This window comes from Schistocerca nitens, chromosome 10, assembly GCF_023898315.1.
Source record: "Schistocerca nitens isolate TAMUIC-IGC-003100 chromosome 10, iqSchNite1.1, whole genome shotgun sequence".
NCBI classification, from domain to species: Eukaryota; Metazoa; Arthropoda; class Insecta; order Orthoptera; family Acrididae; genus Schistocerca; species Schistocerca nitens.
Genome location: NC_064623.1, coordinates 214,606,296 through 214,627,879, shown reverse-complemented (window position 1 = coordinate 214,627,879; position 21,584 = coordinate 214,606,296). Strand labels below are relative to the sequence as shown.

The window sequence follows — 21,584 nt, the reverse complement described above, 5'->3', positions numbered from 1 at the left end:
AAATCTGGCTAGAGCCGGAGATAAGTTCAGCCGAAATTTTTGTGAACAATTTTACAGTGTTCCGAAAGGATAGGCTGTACACCGTTGGCAGTGGCGTGTTTGTTGCTGTTACAAGTAAGTTTATCATGTACTGAAATTGAAGTAGATTTTTCATTGATTTAGTATGGACAGAGGTCATTCGTGGCAACCAGAATAAATAATAATTGGATCCTTTTACTGACCTTCCATTTCAGATGATACAACTGCTGACAGGTTCAAAAATAACTTGAGTTTGATTTCAGACATGGACACGAGTCATATGATTATAGTTGGTGGTGACTTTAAGTTACCCTTGATTTGTTGGCGTAAATACATATTTAAATATAGTCGTACCTATAAAACATCATCCAAAATTATGCTAAACGCATTCTCTGATAATTATTTCGAGCAGTTAGTTCATGAGCCCACGCGACTTCCATGCAAGATGCTTATAATATTTTCCACAATGGAACTTTGTTGTGAAACCTGGCAGAAAATCCAGGGAGATTCTGATCATACATAAAGTATCCTAGCAGAAAGATACAAATAGTGCCTCCTCTGTGTGATAGCAGTAGAAACATGGAGGCAAAAACAAAGAAGGGAGTGGCTCTACAGACTTCTGCTGTATGATGTTTTGAAGCTAGAGTGGGCAGGGCCTGCCAGTATTTTAAATGGACCAAAGCATATGCAGACTACTGTTTATGAGTGCTTCTTGTTCGTTATTTCTGTCGTGTGCATGCAACAACTGTTTTAAACGCTAAAAGTTACACAACTTACATGAATAACAAAGTGTCAGGAAAGCAATTTCGAACGTTTTCTGTTCTTACTTGCATATTTGCTCCAGTAATATGACACAGTCAATGACATCATGGGAAAATGGCACCGTGGTTAACTATGGGGATGTGAAAGCAGTGAACCTTATGTTTTGGGCTTGTTACGATGCAAACATTGGCTTCTAGTTTGTGACATAATGCCACCACTCTTCTCTTTTTACCTCAGTGAATGGCAGTACTATCAACGACAGTGCTGCAAAAGCAGAGTTACTAAAAACAGCCTTCTGAAATTGCTTCACCAAAGATGACGAAGTAAATATTCCAGAATTTGATCAAGAACAGCTGCCAATATGAGTACTTAATAGTAGAGATCCTCAGAGTAGCGAAGCAACTCAAATCACTTAATAAAAGTAAGTTTTCGAGTCCAGACTGTATACCAATTAGGTTCCTTTCAGAGTATGCTGATGCAGTAGCTGCATACTTGACAATCATATACAACCGCTCGCTTGATAAAAGATCTGTATCCAAAGACTGGAAATTTGTACAGGTCACACCAATATTCAAGAAAGGCAATAGGAGTAATCCACTAAATTACAGACCCATATCATTAAAGTCGATATGCAGCAGGATTTTGACCATATGTTGTGTTTGAGCATTATGAATTACCTCGAAGACACCCCCTGCGGGTCCGGGGGTTAGAATAGGTCCGAGATATTCCTGCCTGTCGTAAGAGGCGACCAAAAGGAATCTATTTCACCCCTTTATGTGATGGTCCCCTGTAGGGTTTGACCTCCATTTTTCAAAATTTTCCCGAAGAGCGAGCCAATTGGGAAGGACGCCTTACATGGTGCATCGTGTCCATCTTGCATTGAGATCTTTAGCCCACTTTCTCGTCGTCGCATTTCAGTCCTGCCCATTCTCTGTCTCTTGGGCGAGGATACCTTCCTGGGTGTGTTTTCCACCATGCACTATGCAGTGTCGTGTTTTGCGCCTTCGATGACCACAGACTTCGTTGCACCTCATATCCAGCACGGTAGCCAACCCATTGTGGTGGGGCCGCCATGCATCCTGTTTGTTGTAGCCCCCTGACCTCACAGGGATTGCTCTGCTGATGCCTGAGCCATTAACTCCCCACGTATGCCCATTCCCCTGAGACGTCGGGACTCCCAGCAATGGCCATCTCTTGCTGGTGGTGAAACACCATCAGTCTCTAAGCATTCACGAGCTCAATTCAACACACAGAAGTAAGACTCCAAATCGTGCCCCTCCCTGGTCATACCATGGGAGGAACGTATGGTTAAGGATGGCAGCGGATCTTACTCGCGCCGGTACCTTGTATGTTCGAGAGCTGATGGGAATCTTTCATGACAATGAAGCCTCAGTTTTTTGTTGAGCATCTAGAGGACAAGTTTGGGGAGATGGAGGACTTGTCCATAATGAGATCTGTGTCAGCCTTGATCAGAACAGCATCCTCTGCCCAGTCATGGACGTTACTCGCTTGTGACAAGCTGGGGGGATGTTTCTGTAACCATCTCACCCCATAAGACCTCAAATATCGTCCAGGGTATCATATTTCACAGGGACCTTCTTTTGCAGTCTGACGATGAGCTGTGTGGCGATTTAGAGCGGCGAGGTGTACATCTCGACTGGCGTGTCGACTGGGGTCCGAGGGGTAATCAGGTTGCCACCGGTGCCTTCATCTTGGCCTTCGAGGGTAATACATTATCCGAGAAGGTCAAGGTGATGGTCTACTGCTGTGATGTAAAGCTCTATATCTCTCCCCTGATGCGGTGCTTTAAGTGCTGGAAGTTCGGCTATATGTCTTCCCGCTGTACTTCCAGCGTCAGATGCTGAGATTGCAGACGCCCATCACATCCCAATACTCTATGTGCCCCACCTCCCATCTGTGTCAACTGTGGAGAGCACCATTTGCCTTGCTTGGGAGACTGCAGGATTCTCCAGAAAGAAAGGAAAATCATGGAGCATGAGACCCTGGACCGACTGACCTACACTGAGGCTAAGAGGAAATGTGAACACCTGCATCCTGTACATATGACATCGTTTTACGCTGCGGCTACAACAGTTCTGACACCATTAGCTCCGCCAACCCCAGTCACCTCTCAGAGATGGAAGACTACACCTGCCCCCATGATGGTTGGGGGCATTTTCCTCCCTGTTGCTGCTGCACCACCTACTTTGAGAGCAACACCCCCCCCCCCCCCAAACCATCAGGGACATCTGTCCCCACTTCTAAGGTGGAGAAGCGTAAATCTTCGGCTTCTTTTGCTAGGAAGGGGTCCCTTGGGTCACTCCCTTCCCAGGTTTCTGCGAGTGGGAAAGACGAAATCCGCCATTGGCTGAAGAACTCAAAAGCAGCTCATCATAGGTATTCATGCTCATCCTCAGTCCTGGAGACTGAGCCAGTGAAGTCCTCCCAGCCAGGGAAACACAAGGAACAGCAAGAGAAACCCAAAACGAAGACCCTTAAGATCAAGGAGGTTGCAGTGGCACCCACTCCACCGCTACGTACAAGCTCTATGTCTGAGGATGCGGTGGATATTCTGGCGTCCACTGAGGACCTAGATCTCGCCGGACCCTCAGACACAATGGATGTAGACTGCTCAGGCAATAAGTCGGTGGCAGCAGGTGACCCTGAGGCGTAAACTGCCTCATTGAATGTTCCATGCCTTCCCAGTAACACGATGACGTCATCCTCCGGTGGAATTGCGGCGGTTTTCTCCACCGCCTGGCTGAGTTGCGACAACTGTTAAGCTTTACACCTGCTTTTTGCATTGCCCTCCAGAAAACCTGGTTCCTGGAAATGCGGACCACTGCCCTCTGCAGCTATAAGGGATATTACAAGAACTGTAGCGACCATAATAGTGTCAGGTGGAATCTGCATTTATGTCCTAAACTCGGACTGTAGTGAAACTGTGCGCCTTCAAACCCCACTTGAAGCTGTGGCTGTCAGAATAAGGATGACATAGGAAATAACTGTCTGCAATATATATCTTCCTCCAGATGCTGAAGTACCCCTGAATGTATTAGCTGCACTGATGATCAGCTCCCTAAACCTTTCCTACTTTTGGGAGATTTTAACGCCCTTAACCCCTTGTGTGGTGGCACCGTGCTTACTGGCGAAGGCAGAGATGTCAAAGCTTTACTGTCTCAGTTCGACCTCTGCCTCTTAAATACTGGGGCTGCCACACATTTCAGTGTGGCTTGTGGTATTTACTCAGCCATTGATTTATCCATTTGTAACCCAGGAATTCTCCCGTCTATCCACTGGAGAGAACATGAAGACCTGTGTGGTAGTGACCACTTCTCCATCTTCCGGTCGCTGTCCCGGTGTCAGGCCAACGGACACCTGCCCAAATTTACTTTAAACAAGGCGGACTGGGAAACTTTTACCTCTGCTGTCATTGTTGAACCCCCTCACATGGTAACATTGATGTGATGGTTGCGCAGGTGACTACAACAATGAATTCTGCAGCAGAAAATGCGATCCTTCACTCTTTAGGGTTCCCCTGGTGTAAGGCAGTCCCTTGGTGGTTGCCAGAAGTTGCTGAAGCAATTAAGGAGCGTCGCCAACGTGTCAAACGACGGAAGCAGAAGTGTTGGGAGAGATACGTCTTGACCATTGGGTGTCATATTTCCTTTCCAAGTCTGGGCAAAGATCAAACGTTTTTGAGGTACCAGACACCAACAGGTGTTCCCGGTGTTACCATATATGGCGTGCTATCTACTGTCGCAAAGACGACTGTCGAACACTTTGCTCGCACCTCTGCGTCGGAGAATTACCCCCCAGCTTTTCGCACTCTCAAACGGCCACTGGAAGCGAAATTCCTCTCATTCACTATACGCCACAGGGAAGCCTATAACACCCCATTTACAGAGTGGTAGCTCCTCAGTGCCCTTGCACATTTCCCTGGCATAAAGCCTGGGCCTGATCGGATCCAGGGCCCGATCATTGAACATCTCTAATCTGACTACAAGTGACACATCCTCATCTTCAATCGAACCTGGTGTGATGGCATCTTTCCATCACAATGGCGGAAGAGCACCATCATTCTGGTGCTCAAACCTGGTAAAAACCCACTTGATGTGGATAGCTATCGGCCCATCAGGTGCTGTTTCTATGGTGGACGTTTTAATGTGTTGCGGAGTGGCTGGCTTTTCCTTTTTATTCCCGTGGTAAGCCAGCCACTGTAATCTGCTTTCTTGTTTTACTCTCTTCTGTTCCTAGCATCTCTCTGTTGTTTTCTTGTCCTCTTCTGTTCCTTGTGGTGTTCGTTGCCTTTCCTTCATTCTTGTAATTTTTCCTTTGTTTCTGTTTTGTATTATATGTCTCTTCTGTCTTATTCTCACACTTGTGGCATTGTTTTATTAGGAACAAGGGACCGATGACCTCGTAGTTTGGTCCCTTCCCCCCTCTTTTAAACCAACCAACCAACCAACTTACCAAAAAGAGAACGGACTGTTGATAGTCATCTATGCACACACAAACTGTTGAGTGCTATTGGGGAGGGATTTCAAATTGATTATGTATTTCTAGATTTCCAGAAGGCTTTTGACACTATACCACATGAGCAACGTGTAGTGAAATTGCATGCTTACGGAATATTGTCTCTGTTACGTGACTTGATTCATGATTTCCTGTTGAAGATGTCACAGTTCATAGTAATTGATGGAAAGTCTTAGAGTAAAACAAGTGATATCTAGCATTCCCCAAGGTAGTGTTATAGGGCCTCTGCTGTTCCCTATCTGTACAAACAATTTGAAGGTATCTGTCTTTTCATCAGAAGGTCAAAACAAATTGCAAAACAGATTTAGAAAATACATCTGTGTGGTGTGAAAATCGGCAGTTGATGCTAAATAATTAAAATTGAGGGATCATCCAAATTATTTCCAAAAGGAGTACATTAAACTTTGGTTACAAGATAAATCAGTCAGATCTAAATGCCATAAAGTCAACTAAATACCTAAGAATTACAATTATGAACAATTTAAATTGGAAAGAACACACAGAAAATGTTTGGAAGGCAAACCAAAGACTGCGTTTTATTGACAGGACACTTAGAAAATGTAACAGATCTACTGAAGAGACTGCATATGCTATGCTTGTCCATCCTCTTTTGGAGTACTGCTGTGCGGTGTGAGATCCTTACCAGATAGGATTGATGGTGTACATCAAGAAAGACCAAAGAAGAGCAGCATGTTTTGTACAGAAATAGAGGAGAGTGTGTCACCGACATGACACAGAATTTGGGGTGGACATCATTAAAACAAGGGCGTATTTCATTGCAGCAGAATCTTCTCGTGACACTTCAGTTACCAACTTTCTCCTCCGCATGTGAAAATATTTTGTTGATGCTGACCCACTTGTGGAGAAGTGATCATCATAATAAAATTAGGGAAAGGGAAATCGGAGTTAACACAGAAAGATGCAGGTGTTCACTTCTTCCACACACTGTTCGAGATTGGAATAACAGAGAATAATTGTGAAGATGGTTCATTGTAGTAAGTGTAGATGAAGATAGATAGGGTACTGGGATAATGCGACCAAATCATACTACAGAGAAGAATAAATAAAAAACATTAAAAATGTCCCTCAAATTTGTGGAACCTATTCCAGACAAGACTAAGGGGGGATATTGTATAAATGGTCATTAGCTTGTTTGACTCACTGTAAAACATCGAGGAGGTAATGGAAAACCTGAACTGATAGATGCTTGAAGGAGGAAGCCAACTATTCTGCAAAACCTTACCTAAATATTTACAAAAACCAGTGTTAAATGAATAAATTAAGAGTATACTACAGCTTGCTCATAATTTTACACCCATAGTGTTGGAGATGATGAGGTTAGATCAGTTAGAGCATTCACAGCAGTTAAACAGCATTCTTCCTGCACTCTTTACGTGATTGGATACCCTAATATTTAGCACTATTGGAAGTACCCGCTGCCGTACACTTCAGTGGTTTGCTCAGTATGTATGTAGATGGAGATAGAGACAAGGTTAAGGAGGATGGGTTCATCCTGTACTTTTGCATAGAAAGGTAACCTGCCTCACCACCATTTTAAAATGGGGACTGTGGATTGCAGTAATATTGCCTGAGGATGAGGGTTTTATTGTCGAATTTACTAAACTTGTATTCATGTATGGTATGAAGTTATGCTCATGAGATGACATGCATGTATATAGTATTGTCCTTTCTATTATTTAATCTAAGTTCAGTTTATTGAACATGTAGTACTTTGCTGCCAGCCATTTATTGAGTGTTTGTTGATTGCATACTTCCTTCATCTTTATACTTTCAGTCAAGTCGTGATATGTTGCTGGCGTTTTCTGAAGAATTTTTATCAGCTGTTGGTGACGTCATAAAGTGTCTGTTCATGAGTTACAACGTAACCAAACTGTCGCAGTCATATCTGAATGAGTTTGATTATGCTGTGACCAAGCTTCTTGATCTTCGGGATGGTATTCGCTTGTGGTAAGTGCTTCATGCAACTGAATGACACTGTGACTGTATATATGGATGGTAAAATCAAATTTATTATTGTTTCAATTTACTGAAGGCCATGATTTCACTTTATTTCACTTCATTCCCAGTCGTGTTATGGAAATGATACTGCAAGACGAAACCATCATGTCAAAGCTTAGAGCACCGGCTTGGTCAATACAATGTAGGACTTGCGTTTGCATCTCTAATTTCGGCAGGCTTTGATATAAAAAGCAATATTACATCACGTGACATTGTAGATGGTCACAGAGAAAAAACGCTTTCGTTACTGTGGCAGATACTCCTGAAGTTTCAGGTAAATAGTCAAATCATAGTTTAATAAATGAATTTGAGTCTATATGTTCTAACTCTATTGTTATGTTTTTTGTTTTTTAGCTACCTAAGTATGAGGCTGCTGCAGTGAAGCTACAACGTTGGTGGAGAAGAAATTTGATCATAACTAGTGAAGAATAAGAAAATCAGCTATTACAATTCAGCAGAAATGTAGAGCAACAAAGTTAATGAAGTATGAAAGAAATATTTTTCTAATGAAAAAAGCTGCTGCTGTAGTGATACAAAAATGGGCCAGGAAAGTACTGCCCGGGAAACAACAGAGGAGAATTTTTATTAGACAAAGGGAGAGTGCAGTAGTTATTCAGAGGTGGTGGAGAGCAATTTTAGTACAGCGGCATCGTGAGGTCTTAAATAAAAGAATGGTAGCTAAAGTACTTGACATTCAGAGATGGTACAGATCACAAATGCATATGCGCAAACAGAGGACTTGGTATCAAAGATTGCTTTTGTCGGTCAGCGTGACTCAGTTCGCCGCCGGACGCGAACCGAGGAGGGTCCGCGATGCAGTCACGCTCGCCGCCGCCGCCACTGTCCGTAGCTGCCACGGGTCACCGCCTGCGCCAGGGTCCGGGGTGCGGCCCTCGCGCCGCCCCGCCGTCGCAGCTGTCCGTGCTGTCGCCCGCCGCCTGCTGCGCCCGCGCGTGATCGACGCGCCTGCCGCCGCTCGCCGACACCGCCGCTGTCCGTAGCTGCCACGGGTCACCGCCTGCGCCAGGGTCCGGGGTGCGGCCCTCGCGCCGCCCCGCCGTCGCAGGCTGCTTTCCATCTCCAAAGGGCTGCTGCCTGCAAAATACAGTGTTGGATTAGAGCTGTTCATTTAATGAGAAAAGGACGAACATCATTTTTGGAACAAAAAAGTAGTGCAGTGATTATACAACAGTGGTATCGAAATATGCGTTCAACAAAATTACAGCAACAAGAGCACCAAAAACTGAGGTTAATAGTGATACACATTCAACAGAAATACAGGGATACATTGTTGATGAAATGATAGAAATATTTATCAGAGGAAAAGGTGGGCATCTGTTATTATTCAGAGATGGTTTCGAGCCACTCTTAATATGAAACGTCAGCGTGATTTGTATTTGACACAGAGATGTTGTATTATTACTATACAGAGATGGTTCAGGAGTGTTTGGTCCAAAAGAGAAAGAGAAGCAATACGAAAAGTACTAGTTCCCATATCCCAATCAGAAATTGAAAATCGTGCTGCGGTCAAAATACAGGTACATTATGTTGCGTTACCAGTAGTTTATATTGTTCATAAATGTGTCCACATAATTTACAGAACTGTAGATACTATACATTTCTATTCTGCCTATTTTTACAGGCCTTTTGGAGGGGTTTTGCTGCACGAAAGCGGCTGCCTAGTAACTGCTTAAGTCTGAAAAATAGAGGTGTTACCAGAAACCCCTCGCAACCTGTTCAGACATTGCGGTGGAAGTACACAAATATTCTGAGGTGCTTTGAACAGAATTCCCTGGGACAGTTGATCATGCTCTTCGAGTCTCTAAGTAAGTTCACTATTCAAATGATGTAGGCTTTCATGGCCAGTAACGCAGCGTTTTTGTTGTCCTTACTAATAGATTACTGCCGTGGCCACTGTCTCCGGTTTTATCTGTCAACTGACTGGATTTGCAGTTCCTTCCTCACAACTTTACAGTGGTTGAACATGAGAACAACTATTGCATCATTATATAACAGTATTACAAATCAGACCTAGCTGTAAATATAGGGTTGAATACCACAGAACTGCACTAGGTATGGTCGTAATTAAAAATATATCCCCACACGTTCCAAGTGGTGAACCAACTCCAACTGACGTACTCAAATTGACGTCTGTGTTCCATGCTGGTACCATATTGATATTTCGATATCATGTTTATTACTAACTGACTAATGTGATTAATGGTTCAGTCCCAGTGGCAGGTGGCCTACCTAACAGCTTTCAGGGGCAAGAAAAATTTGACTTTTCAATGCTTTATATAATTGGTTGAATTTAAAACACCGTCGTAATTTAATCATTAAGAGGCGTAATCTTTTGTTAAAAGAAGAGTTTAACTTAGTAAGACAAGTATTACAGTTGGAAACTATGTTTGTCTTGAGCCAGTAGAGCTCACTAATAGTTCCCACTATATTCATTCAGTATTTGAGAATGAGAGCACATGGTGTTTTCTAATAAACTTTAAACCTAATTTCAAACCTTTAATAAACTTTTTCTCACATACTGCTATATGCTTAATGTCAAGTATTTAACACACTTACTCATTTGTAAAGTAATCACATGTTTGGAGCTGTTTTATATGTGGGAGTTGAGTCCTTTAAAGAATCGAGGTTTGACTGTTAGTATTCTGTTATATTGGTAATTGATGAGTTGAGTGAAACATAAGGAAATGCATTTTTCTGTTTTATCTTTTTGCAGCTTCTTTGACAACTGTAGAGATGTATGTAAAGATTTTTCTGCAAGTGAATACCTACCAAAAGTTTTCGTTGAACTTAAACTAGCAAATCGTTCATTTGCATATCAGAGACTGTTCATTTGGAACACAGTTACTCTTGAATCTGGCAAAATACCCAGAAAACAGGGACAACATTTGGCAGGTAATATTTCTTCATATGGTGTGTATTCGCAAAATTAATGTTCATCTTTTGGTAAATAAACTATGTTTCTGCAAATTTTGTGGTTATTTGTAATTCTAAATTTTTATACAGGTTGATGAGGCCCTAGAAATTGTTTCGACTGATGATGCAGTTTATGGGAACACAGTTACCAATATTCTCCAATTGCTGCAAAGTACTTCGGTTGCTTGCTGATGATCCTTTGAAAGCACAAGTAGGTATTCACTTCTTAACTTTTCATAATGTCTTCTCCTGGCACCACTGTTTGCTTCGCTTCCCGTTTCTCGTTTCTTGTTGGACTCTTTTTGTTAGTGTGGTCATGTTCATGGGCTTAATATGCACTATGTATTGAAGAGCATTATTGTTACGTATTTTTTATTATTGAATCAATTTGTAAAGGGTGTTAATATAGTAACTTACATGTAAAACAATTAAAAATTAAGACAAATTCAGTTTGTACTCAATGTTTTAAAGTAGCATTGTCATCTCACGTAAACTCCGAAGAAAAAAGGATAGAATATTTTAATTGTCAAAATAAATCATTAGTAGACTAAATTTCGCAAAAATATTCTGTATACATTTGGGATTCAAAGAAATTATTTCGTGTGGAGAATGAAGTCTACAAAACAATAATCAGAAAAGTATCTAGTTAGTGTCAGATGCTTGAAAGTGACTGATTTTTGACCATTGCTCTGTTTTGAGCAGGACTACTTACAGGGAAGCTCCATATTAACGAACCTGCTTTGAAGGAATTCTGACTTTCGATGAAAATCTTCGTCATTCTTCCTGAAATTGTCACAAGAACAATGTGAGTTTGCAGAATGAGATTTTCACTCTGCAGCGGAGTGTGTGCTGATATTAAACTTCCTGGCAGATTAAAACTGTGTGCCGGACCGAGACTCGAACTCGGGACCTTTGCCTTTTGCGGGCAAGGTTCGCAGGAGAGCTTCTGTAATGTTTGGAAGGTAGGAGACGAGGTACTGGCAGAAGTGATGATGTGAGGACGGGGCGTGAGTCGTGCTTGGGTAGCTTGGTTGAGCACTTGACCGCGAAAGGCAAAGGTCCCGAGTTCGAATCTCGGTCCGGCACATAGTTTTAATCTGCCAGGAAGTTTCAATGTGAGTTTGGTTTGCTTTTAGTAAACCTTGTTTTAAAAAGTGGGTCTTTAAGGAATTAACACTAAATGGTCTGCAAATTGAAGCCTACTAGTGCTGAAATTCCTAACATGTTTACACTGACAAGATATTGGCATCACATGTCTGAATGCTTGCTGCTGTTCCTTTAATTTTCAATCAGTCAACTGGAAGTTGTTATCACAATCAATTCTTGTCAGTTGGTAGGTTGCAGTTTTTGGTTGATAATTTTGAACTCTCAAGTCACCCATGTTACCAGATAAAACAGCTGCAAGGCCTATCCACTTTTTGGCTTAAAAGATATGTTTTAGTACAATTAAGATGGCAAGTTGAGAAAAAAATTCACATTATTTCTCATTTGACCACAAATATGTAAATATAAGAAGATAATGAAACAGATAAGAATACAGAGCGTGAACTACAGATTTCTGCACACAGGTGATGTGATTTAATGTCACAGAAAATGTTACGTTTATGGCCAATTGCGCATGAACTGGTAATATTGTGATATTTACCCAAGCGTTGGATTCTGCACTGTATAAGAGTGGAAATTTTGTGTAGTTACAGCCAGTAAACCTAGAAAGCTTACAATTCAGCAGAAAACGGTAGTTCTTATTGCTGAAGACAATCATAACATTAAAATCTTGCATGGCAGAGAAATATGATTTGATGCTGTCGTCTTTATGTGGTATGATAAAAAAAAATGAGGCCTTTGACTGCTGAAACTCGTAGTTCTGGTGCATTAAATAGGAAGAACATTCATGCTTCATTGTGTTCGTCAGGATAGAAGTCAGGAGCGGAGGGCGTTGTAAAATGAAAATTAATTGAGTGGAATGGACTCAGTTTATTCTTGTAATGATGGTACAGTGGTGCCTACGTAGGGCCGAGCAGCCCCAAGAGGGGTTGCCGTCTGCTCATCAGAGAGGCAGAGGCTAGAGGAGCGACTACTCGGGGCCGAGGTCAGAAGCTAAGAGAACGCGGAGCTGTTTCCATGCCGCCCTCGCTGCTCCCGGCCGCGTCCCCACGTGATCACAGGATTAGTCTCTGATTGGAGGATTGATTCCGCCAACGCGCCTTGCTAGTAGCGTGCCCCCGTCAGCGCAACCGACCCGTGGGACTTGAGTCTGACCGAGGAGCACGTGGCAGGAATGTGCCGACCATGGACTTCCGGCCAGCACCTTCCACCACAGTATGCCTAAGCCGGCTACGGCCGAACATTATGCGTGGAAAAATTTAATTTAATAAAATTTTGTCGGCAATGATCGCTCTTTGGGGGTCTCCTCCCTGCACATCCTTTCCCCTTCCGAAGAAGGCTCTCTGGATGAAAATGAATGAGCTTATTCTAATTGAATCTGCTGAGCCGGCAGAGTTCTGAGCTCAGGTAACAGCGTCGGAGAGCGCTAGTGGCTCTGCGTCCGAGACTAAGACATTGTAAGTGCAACTTAAAAGTAACAGTTTATTGAAAAGCAATAATAAACGAATAGCTGATGTCACAAAGACGTTTGATTCCATTTTAACAGAAAAACTTAAGTGTTCAACAGGTAAATTGATTACGTTGTTGATTAAAAGAAACTGCTACTGAACATAACGTACATACGTACGTACTTCCCTTTCCCCTTCCGAAGAGCGGAGGGCATAAACGATAAAAGCCTTGTTCATGTACTTAGTATATGACAATAGAGGTCTGGTAACATCAAGTTACACCAAGGTAGTGTGGATATCAACAGTGTGTGTGTGTTGTTAGTTGTTATTGGGCGTATGAAGTGTTCTGTAAATGTGTGACTAATGGTAGCTGATGGCGGATACGAATTGAAGGCTAATAGGTGCTATCAGAGATACTTCCAGTCGAGAAACAATGAAACTTAAAAGGGGAATACCGAATATGACACAAAAATAGCGTATAACCATAAAGTGTACTAACATTAATCATAACTATAAATTGATAACAATAAAACATGACATTGAAGTAATAATAATTGACAAGAAATAAAATAAAGGGAATATTTCCCGAACGTAAACTTCCGAATCGGATACGAAATCCATCAGGGGATGTTGTTTTTTTAGTCGGTTGACGAAGTGTATAAGGGACTACGTCAGTAGAATCCGACAGTGTGTGTATATAACAACATTGTTCTTAAAAGTGCAGTTTGCACTGTCAGATGGTGAAAAGCAACGAATCCGTTGAGCAACGTAAAAGGCTGCCGTTTGGGGAACGGTATCTGAATCTTTGGCAGAATCCGATGATTTTGCAATGGAATTGCCATTTAGAAGAAAGTGGCGTTGTATAAAATGTAATAAAAGAGCGTCTGGGGCTCAGTTCATTTGTGGTTTGAGTGCCAAAGGCGTAGTGTGAGTGCACATTGTCTCACGGTAATTGATGTATGAATTGTTTTGTGGTCAACCGAGGAGCCTAGGATTCGGTGACGTGTAAGTACAAGTTCGCGGTGCGTATGAGCTACCTGCGAGTGACTCGACTATTAAGTTCAGTAGTGCATTAGTGCAATCTGCAGACTTGGATTGATGATTATGTAATTTGCAGGGCAATGGAGCAACCTGCGGACAGTGCTAAGGCAACCTGTCTAATAATTGAGGGGTAGGCAGTGCATTGGAGCTATCTGCGATACCGTGGTTCAGCGGGCGTAAGGGCGTCCGTCTGACTTAATAAGAATTAGTGTAGGCATATGGGTTTCCTGCGATACATGTAATAAAAGTATCAGCGGCGTTATTAGCGACCTGCTGTACTAGGAAAATGTCGACTGTTCAAGCAATAAAAATAGCTCTGAAGCTAGAATAGCATACATGCATAAATAGCGTCACTTTTTGTGCGCGCAGTACATAACACTACATAAAATGAAAATCATGAACTATAAATCACTAGCGCTAGCATAATGACATAATTAAACACAATGACATATATTGACAGGAAAATAAAAACACAGTGATGTATAATAATAATGCTGTAAGTAGTCGGAACGCTCAACGTTAACATGTAACACTGACCACCTGGGGCTGGCTGCTAGGCTGCGTGTGTGTTAGTTTTAAAACTGACGATAACAAATTGAACTGAAAGGACAACTAGGCACAGTTCCCGTAGCGCTTACATCACCGGCTAATAAGACGCAAAGTACGTATCTCACAATGGATCATGGGCCGATATTTTGGGGCAAGACTGCAACAAGGGAGAGCAATATCTCGGTGTAAATGGGTGGTAAGATTAAAAGACCAGTACTGTCGGAAGAGGGTACCTAACATGTTGTAGGGGCCTCCTCATCGACAGAAGAAGGAAAACAGGATAGAACAATGACCACGGCGGTAGAGTAAAATAAATGGGGAGGGCAAAAATAACTGCGTAGCAACCAAGGAACAATCGCCCACCGATATACGGCAGCCCGGACGACTGGTCGTTTGTGCCTCGTCAGTAGCGTGAAAAACCCGTGGCATTGCATTGGTTTGCCCATATCTGGCCTTGTCCAAGGCAGATAACGTTAAATGTCATCATAGTTCGATGTGTAAGAGGGTTAGGACTGTAGTTTGTAGCTTATACAATGAATCACAGCAGTAGTGAAACTTCACTTATAGGAATGGCAGACTATGGTATGCAGAATAATGTAAATCGTTAAGAACTTCGTGTGATTTATCCAGCTAATGTGAAACAAAACGAGGAAAAGAATTTAAACAATGAATCATATCTACTTAATATTTATGTTAAGATTTATTGGGATGTTTGAATGAATTTTGTTTGCCGTGTCTTCCGGCTGCATGAAAGAAACCAGCTTGGAGCTGTTAGCGAGCGCGAAGCGCACGCGTAGGTGCGGAGTAGGCACCGGCACGTCAGCGGTTATGTGAGACGGCGTGTAGCCGCGAGAGACCGGCCGCTACTGCAGCGACAAATATCACGCGCTTAGCGTGTACAAGAAATAACGGTGAATTAGAAATTGCTAATTACCTAGAATAAGAGTTTTTTAAAAAGGCTGTTAGTTATATAAAATGATGGTAAATGCATTGTAGTCTGTCATACACGGAGGATAGGGCAGTAATTTGCGGTTTGTTTTTGTAACTACTCGGACGCGCTGCGTCTTGAGACGCTGGAGGCGGCAGCGCACGTGGTGATAAGATACGTCATCGCGCGGAGCGCTGTTACTGGCTGAGAAAAAATGATGGCCGCTGGCTAGTTCTTGGCAAGGGGAAGGGACAGCGCTCAAGAGAGGAGGGGAGGCGACAGCTGATGTGTTGCCCCGCCAACAGCTGGTCCCGTAAACAAAGCGTACGAGGCGTATGCATTTCAAGTCCTGGCTTCATCTGTTCCGATTACTTACGAATAGCTGCAGCAAATACAGAACTACGACATATAGTACAATACACTAGACGTCAACGTAACAAGTATTAAGAAAAGCTCGGAGTAAAAATACTCCACATGTACTGGTTTGCCAAATAGATGGCAATAGAGGACATTGAAGAATATTATTCGGAGTTAGCAGCCGCGGTTCTGCCAACACAAAGTGTAATGGTTGCATTTGAAGCAAGTCAGTTGCGTGACGTCTAATGCGTGGCATTGCTTGCAAAACATAAAACATAATCATACATATGAAAATGAGCAAAACTACATGACATGACTGGAAATTGACAATTGAGAATGGCTGGGAACTCCGTGGTGGCCAGGCACGTCTTGCTTCAAAGTCCCTGGAGAAAATGACTTAAACTAAGCTGCAATAAAACATAACATAAAACTCTAATTAGGCGTGATTAATCACGCGACCTCAACCCATAAGGGTGTCGATTCCACAAAGGGTATCTACAACCCTGTGGGGGGTAATCTCCTCCGTTTTTTCTTTCGTCTTTGTTCCACTTGAGGTGGAGGTGACACAGGCGGATCGGGGGCTGCGACCTGTTGTGGTGACACAGCCCTACCGTGGTAAGGTTGCAGGCGGTCAAAGTGCACTATCACCGTACAATCGGTTAATTGCAGTTCTGCATTGACTGGTGAGGTCAACCGTACAATCCGATACGGGCCTTCAAAGCGGGGAGAGAACTTTTTAGTTCGTCCCTTTTTGATTGCCGGGTTTCGTAGTAACACTAAATCACCTGTTTGATAAGTCGGTAAAACAGCATTTTTGTTCTGCCTGTGCAACTGTTTATTAGTAGCTTTGATATTATTCCTCTTTACCTTATACCAGATCGCTTTTAGCCGGCGGGCTAAACCTTTTACTTCCTTCATTTCTACACCTTGAGGTAGTTTGTCTATTTCGAACGGCGAATTCATCGGCCGTCCAAACACAGCTTCGTAAGGGGTATACCCCGTGGATTCATGTATTCGGGTGTTGTATGCAGAAGAAATATACGGTACATATCTGTCCCAATCAGCGTGCGTTTTTGCAACATAATAGGATAACAATTTACAAATTGTATGGTGTACGCGTTCAACGCGACCGTTGGCCTTAGGATGGAAGGGAGTTGTACGCCATTTTTTTATTCTTAGCAATTTACAAACTTGTACAAATAAAGTAGACATGAAATGGGTTCCTTGATCCGTTAAAATGGCATCAGGACCTCCAAAAGGTAGTATCACACGATTTACAAACTCTCTCGCCACAGTTTCAGCTGTCATGTCGGGGAGGGGAACCAAAATTAGATAACGTGAAAAGTGATCAATATCAGACAAAATGTATTTATCTTGTTGCGACTGTGGAAAAGGACCTTGGAAATCTAAAGCAAGACTTTCGAAGGGTGAAGATGCCTGAGGAAGTGTTTGCAGCGGCACTCGCGGGTGCCTATTTTGTGCTCGTTGTGCACACGGCAGGCAAGATCTTACATACCTGTCCACGTCACGTTGTCGGTATTGCCACCAATAACGTGTCGCAATTCGAGCGTTCGTAGCGTGTTTTCCGCTGTGACATGCTTGGATTGTATCATAGCATTGCCGTATTATACGTTGCTGCAAGCATTCCGGTATTACCAAACGATTTCCATGGGGAGTTCTTCGATACAATAGGTCGTCTATTACTTCAAATTCTGGCAAGGTGGTGTATCTTTGACATTGAACGTCCACCTGCTGTGCTTCTTTTAACTCTTCAATTGATACCTCATCTGATTGAATGAGACGCACTTTTCTACTTAACGCATCAGCATTTTGATGCAACCGACCAGGCTTGTGCCGAACTTCAAAATCATATTCTGACAGTTTCATGGCCCAGCGCATAAGTTTGCTGCTAGGGTCTTTAAGATTCAATAACCACTGCAGAGCAGAGTGATCGGTAAGAACTGTAAACTTGCGACCATAAAGGTAACATCTAAAATAATTAATTCCAAAAAGAAGGGCAAGCAATTCCTTTTCTGTAGTACTGTAATTAGTTTCTGCTTTATTCAGTTGACGAGAGGCATACCCAACGGGTTTTTCCTCACCATCTTGCACTTGGCTTAGGACACATCCTACAGCAAAATCAGATGCGTCACAAGATAAAATAAAAGGTTCAGCGAAGTCTGGGTAAACAAGTAGAGGTGAACTAGTTAAAATAGTTTTCACTGTTTGAAAGGCGGTCGAACATTCATCCGTCCAAACAAAAGGAGTATCCTTTTTCAACAATTTAGTAAGTGGTTTGGTAATAGTAGCATAATCTTTAACAAAACGGCGGTAATAATTTGCAAGGCCAAGGAAGGATTGTAATTCCTTTAAATTTGTTGGAATAGGAAAAGTGTCTACTGCTTCAGTTAATCGTGGATCTGGCTTGACTCCGCTGGAACTGATTACATGACCTAAATACTGCACTTGTGATTGAACAAAAGAACATTTTTCTAATTTTAAGCTTAAATTAGCATTTTGCAAGCGCAACAGTACACTTCGTAGATGTTCAGCATGTTCAGCAATGGATTTTGAAAATATAATTATATCAAGATACACAAGGCACATAGTAGGTTTCAACCCACGTAATAGCAGATCTGCAAATCGCTGAAAGGTTGCTGGCGCGTTGCGAAGCCCGAAAGGCATCCTTAAGAATTCATATAAGCCACCAGGAACTACAAAAGCTGTCTTAGCTCGATCTTGAGGAGCAATTGGAATTTGATGATACCCACTGCGCATGTCTAATGTTGTGAAGTACCGGCAATTGCCCAGACGATAGAGTGTTTCGTCGATCCGGGGTAATGGATAATGATCTGGGGTAGTAACTTTGTTTACTGCTCGCATGTCTACACAGAGGCGATAGGATTTTTCTCCGTCTATAGATTTCTTTGGAACGACTACAATTGGGCTAGACCACACACTAGAAGAGGGTTGTATTATTCCTGCTTCTAGTTGCTGTTGCATAGTTTCCTCTACCACTGACTGAAGATGATAGGGAATTCGGTACCCTTTTTGAGCTATTGGCCTAGCATTTCCGGTTGGAATCTCATGTTGAATTACATCTGTTGCTGGTAAATATTTCCTGTCTTCAAACAACCATGAATACTCATTCAATACTTCATTTATTAGCTTTTGTTCATGCAATGGGAGATGACTAAGCTTAGCTTTAAACTTATCTGTCAGATGTGACGTGATTGTCAAAAGGTGTTGAGAGGCGGCAGCAGTCTTTTTCTTTTTCAGAGAAGGGGTTCTCATTGGCAACTCATCTTCTGTGATTACCTGTAAGCTGGCTAATACTGTACCACGCGGTATTAAAGCTTGCTTGTCACTAAAATTGTCTAAACACACGGGTACGCAATTTTCTTTCTGTACTTGCTGTGCTTTGCACAGGCTACGTTTTACGTGGACCTGCATCTGGTCAAGAGTTTCATTCTGGCAGAGTGGATCTACCAAGAAATGAACCTCTTCGGACTCACGTATCCCGACAGGCACCCAAAGGATCTTTCCTGTGCCTTCTGGTATCTCCACGGGATTATCGGCTTTTAGCATCGTTACGGGAGACTCCGAAACTTGGGAAACGGATCCTTTTTTCCCAGCTCCGCTCGCCCACAACGTGCAATCACGTCCAAAACGGTGCACGTTGTCGCCGAATTGGACGGTATTTAACCTATAGTCAATAACCCCCTGGAAATGACGCAGAAAGTCACTTCCCAGGATGATGTCGTAATCCGTGCGCCTGTTCCGTACAACCTCCATCGTAAAAGCATATTCTGTGGAGTCCAACATGAACTCAACGCAACAGCTGCCATCAGGTTTCACTATGCCGGGACCAATACCACTGATATGGTACCGCGGCGGTTGCAATGTTCTTTTATCTCTTCGATAAAAATGCCAAGCTGATTTGTGCGCCTGTGTCAATTAGCACGCGTATTGGTTTGCGGCCTCTAACACCATCGACAACCGCGCTTGCCACCTGCGTGATTCCCTGATAAGCTAGGGGGGTCACTATTTTTAACGGGGGCCGGGAGGGGTGGCACTTCCTGCCCCGCGGCCGTTTCCCGAATTCTGTGGTTGGTTTGCATTTCGCCTGGAATTTGCAGGCGGTTGTGGCCTACTATTTGGACAATGCACGCTTTGGTGACTCATGTTCCTGCACTGATGACAATATGGCACGCTACATTGCTCTGCCACATGTCCTTGTGTATTACAGCTCCCGCACTTAGTATCGTTCGAAAAGACACGTCGGGGCTCGCTTTGCCGCGCGGAGACGGCCACAAATCGGCTCGCCTCCTCTCTCAAGAGTGCTAATCGCACGGCTTCGTGTAAGGTGCGGGGGGAAGCTACCTCGATTTCGCTCCCTATTTGAGGGTTTATGCCACGAATAAACATGTCTATCGCACGACATTCTGATTCTTCCAACAGAACCTCGTTACGAGCAGAACTGGCACTTAGTGCGTACGTGTGGCATGCGACGCTTCGAATCCTGTCCGCGAATGCTTCTAAATCTTCACCCGCTTTTTGCTTAAGGGTGGAAAGCAAGTCGCGATAGTAACTAGTACCACGTTTGTCTGTATACCTTTCAATCAACCCTGTTGCAAGGGACTGGAAGGTAGGGGCATTTTTCAAGCTCTCGACCGACTGCACGTAGTTCCGCGCTTCGCCGGTGAGTTTCATTTTCATCACGTTTAAGAGAAATTCATCTGGCCAACCGCAAAGCTTTCCGATGTCCTGGATATTCTGCACAAGCGTTTGAATATCCTCGTGCGGCTTTCCAGCGAACGCCGGAATAAACGCTACTGCTGGAAAGCTCTGCACCAAAGTAGAGGTGGCTACTGCCACAGGTGATTCTGCACTAGTAGGTGGTGGAGTCACCTGCTTCGGCTGTTCTTCCACTAGCACTTGCTTAGCAACATTAGATTGCGGAGAAGCCATTTTAAGATCTAGCTGTTGCTTAAGCTGCGCGTTAGTTAGAATTAATTGATTTAACTGGGACTGCAGCGCCAAGAGGGATCTTCATCCTCTCCGGCTGCTCCTGCCTCCGATTGCTGCCTGGTGATCGGCATGTTACAATAGTGTGGGCATCTACGCCACCGTAGCGTCGCTAGTGACTTACATTATTTGGTGGCGTGCAGACGACGGACGGCGACGGCGGCGGTGTCGACGAGCGGCGGCAGGCGCGTCGATCACGCGCGGGCGCAGCAGGCGGCGGGCGACAGCACGGACAGCTGCGACGGCGGGGCGGCGCGAGGGCCGCACCCCGGACCCTGGCGCAGGCGGTGACCCGTGGCAGCGGCGGCGGCGGCGGCGAGCGTGACTGCATCGCGGACCCTCCTCGGTTCGCGTCCGGCGGCGAACTGTCACGCTGACCGACAAAAGCAATCTTTGATACCAAGTCCTCTGTTTGCGCATATGCATTTGTGATCTGTACCATCTCTGAATGTAGAGTACTTTAGCTACCATTCTTTTATTTAAGACCTCACGATGCCGCTGTACTAAAATTGCTCTCCACCACCTCTGAATAACTACTGCACTCTCCCTTTGTCTAATAAAAATTCTCCTCTGTTGTTTCCCAGGCAGTACTTTCCTGGCCCATTTTTGTATCACTACAGCAGCAGCTTTTTTCATTAGAAAAATAGTTCTTTCATACTTCATTAACTTTGTTGCTCTAAATTTCTGCTGAATTGTAACAGCTGATTTTCTTATTCTTCACTAGTTATGATCAAATTTCTTCTCCACCAACGTTGTAGCTTCACTGCAGCAGCCTCATACTTAGGTAGCTAAAAAAACAAAAAACATAACAATAGTTAGAACATATAGACTCAAATTCATTTATTAAACTATGATTTGAC

The 21,584-nt window shown here is 43.4% G+C and overlaps 2 long non-coding RNA genes across 2 annotated transcripts in view; both read left to right on the top strand.

Annotated features, from left to right (window-relative positions):
- Window positions 1-7,986, top strand: part of LOC126210420 (uncharacterized) — a 36,043-nt gene extending 28,057 nt beyond the window's left edge. The window contains exons 2-4 of the long non-coding RNA XR_007540671.1: window positions 7,112-7,284; window positions 7,404-7,609; window positions 7,690-7,986. This is a non-coding gene — a long non-coding RNA (uncharacterized LOC126210420). The remainder of the gene's footprint in view (window positions 1-7,111; window positions 7,285-7,403; window positions 7,610-7,689) is intronic.
- A 385-nt stretch (window positions 7,987-8,371) lies between these two features.
- Window positions 8,372-20,957, top strand: LOC126210413 (uncharacterized). The gene is made up of 5 exons (XR_007540664.1): window positions 8,372-8,873; window positions 8,978-9,161; window positions 10,070-10,248; window positions 10,360-10,480; window positions 20,868-20,957. It is a non-coding gene; the product is annotated as an uncharacterized LOC126210413 (long non-coding RNA).
- Window positions 20,958-21,584: the final 627 nt, after the last annotated feature.